We start from the raw sequence: 2,500 nt of genomic DNA, 5'->3' as shown, positions 1-2,500 counted from the left end.
AATTTAGGAGTTGTATAGGATTGAAAAAGGAGTTTCTTCAACTCTGCCCCATCAAAGATAACAGTTATTTTAACTACATCACTCTGGTATTACAGTGAAAGTAACTCCGGCACATTCACTCCATTCAGTTTTTGAAATAAAAAGAACACCATGCACAATGATTATAACATCTTTTATTGAATCAAATTAAGTTTTCTTATACAAAAGCCAGTTTCAATTTTTAGAAGTGACCTTAATGTAAAAAAGGATTGTTTTGGATATTTTGGTACTTCACATAGACAAAAACATGTACATGTAATCATTTAACCTCACCACCTCACATCTCAAAAGTGAAATTAATTCAAAAATAAAGCTTTTACCGATTCTTGATTCTCATAAAATATCTCTTTATTTCACAAAGACAAAAACACATCACTGTTATATCTCACTACCTCCTATCACAAGCATAAGAAACTGTGAGGATGGGTAATTTATCATAAAACGTCTACAGCAAATACTTGTTTGCAGATTTCATTTTTGGCTTTTGGAAGAGTCAATGTAATAGATCATTGACTTTGAGCAAAAAATATTAATGTTTCAATTCTTTTTTGGCTGGAAAAACAATGATCAGCGGGGGAGCCAACAAAAGGCAATGAGCAGTTTTTGTTTACCATATCCGTTGAGCCGTTGAGCACAGGACTTTTGTGTGGAAACTTTCTGTACCGATTACCCCTACTCAACGACAGCCCCCCGCTTTTGTGAAATCTGAAAATTCTTTCTTTAAAAGTCTGGAACTTGATACCTCCTTATAAAGCTTATTAATAATTCATGATGAGAAACACAAAAACGTTTTAAGCCCCATTTACACTAGTCAAGTTAGCGTTTAGTTCCTCGGCAGTGTAAATGGAAAAATATGGCACGTTTTTCCTTGACAAGTGTCCTTGTTCAAAAAGTAGCATGCTAGTTATTGAACAAGGACACTTGTCAAGGAAACACTTGTCAAGGACGATATCTGCTGGTGTAAATTACTTGTAAAGTGCACTTGTCAAGGAAAACTTGTCATATTTTCCATTTACATTACCAAGGAAAACTTGTCAAGGAAAACTTGCAAGTGTGTATGGTCGGCAAGTTCTTCTTGACAAGTGGGCTTGTCAAGGAAAACTTGCTAGTGTAAATGAGGTTTTATTAATCAATAGCTATATATCTGATGCAGATTTCTCTTCATTTACATAAACGTTTCTTTCGATTTTCCTTGTTAAAATGTCTTGAATCACGAAATTTACTTACATTAACATATAAAAGCTGACGTTTAATAAGTCAAATACAATATACCCTTTTTCTGCCCCCCCCCCCCCCCCACACACACACCTCACCACTACGATACGGTTGCAGTTGGACTATTCAGTGACTCTATGTAGAAATCCATGAAGAAATACTTCTTGCATAACACATCGTTTCCTTGCTTTAAATCCAAGTGAGGGGAGAATGCATGATGCCAGAATGTTGGCTGTGTCGAATTGTTTGATGACCTGGAAATGTTTGCTTTCAACCCAGCCGGAAGAGAGATGTGTTTGTATGGAGACCCAGCATACCCTCTCAGGGTTCACCTTCAGGCACCATTCAGATTTGGCATTTTAACCAGGGACATGGAGATTTTCAATGAATTTATGATTGCTGTTCGTTCATCTGTAGAATGGCTTTTTGAGGATATAATTAACTATTTTAAGTTTTTGAATTTTAAAAAGAACTTAAAGATTGGCTTAAGCCAAGTGTGAAAAATTTATATAGTTTGTGCAATTTAGAGAAATGCATTAAACTGCCTTTATTCAAACACTGAATGAATATTTCAGCTAAGAGTGCTCTGTTCACTGTTATTTTCAAAGAGTGCTGGAGTGAAAAAGTGGAGTAAAATAAAGCGGAGTAAAATGTACTCCTAAGAGGAGTTAATTTAAATCCACCAAGAGTAATTTTTACCCTTACTAGTTAATATTCAAAGGCAATGACTTTGTTAGAGTAACTTTTACTCTCCCTACAGAGTAATATAATATGCTGGAGTTAATTTTACTCCTATTTATCGGGATACTGAGTAAAGTCTATCCCACTTACTAATTCTGCTTTCAGAGAAAAAAGTAGAAGAGGATTTTACACCTATGTATTTAAGTTTAGCCAGTCTAAGATGTGGAAAATGGTGTTGTTTTATTTTTGTTAAATCCACCGATTAATTCTTTGTTTTCAAGGAGCTGGAGTGAAAAAGTAGAGTAAAACTAAACGCAGTAAAATGTACGCCTCTTATTTAGTACTCCACTAATTAAGAGTAAAGTATACTCCCCTCCAAGTCAACAGTTTTACAGGATTAAAACCCTGTTAATGAGGTACCTTTCCACATTTTAGTGAGGGGTAATGCGATGAGGCCGCTCTGAATCTTGCTGGTTTTTTCGTTTTTAATTGGACGACGCGGTAAGAAAGAAAGATCGTTATCCTCCGCCATCTTGGATAACATTGTAGAGAACAGACTGGAAAC

At 35.4% G+C, this 2,500-nt stretch overlaps 1 protein-coding gene across 1 annotated transcript in view; it reads right to left on the bottom strand.

Moving 5' to 3' along the window:
- Positions 1–2,500, bottom strand: part of LOC138005965 (metal cation symporter ZIP14-like) — a 72,867-nt gene that overhangs the window by 12,240 nt on the left and 58,127 nt on the right. The window lies entirely within an intron of this gene.

This window comes from Montipora foliosa, chromosome 6 (genome assembly GCF_036669935.1).
Source record: "Montipora foliosa isolate CH-2021 chromosome 6, ASM3666993v2, whole genome shotgun sequence".
Taxonomy (NCBI): Eukaryota; Metazoa; Cnidaria; class Anthozoa; order Scleractinia; family Acroporidae; genus Montipora; species Montipora foliosa.
This window is presented reverse-complemented; position numbering and strand designations above follow the sequence as displayed.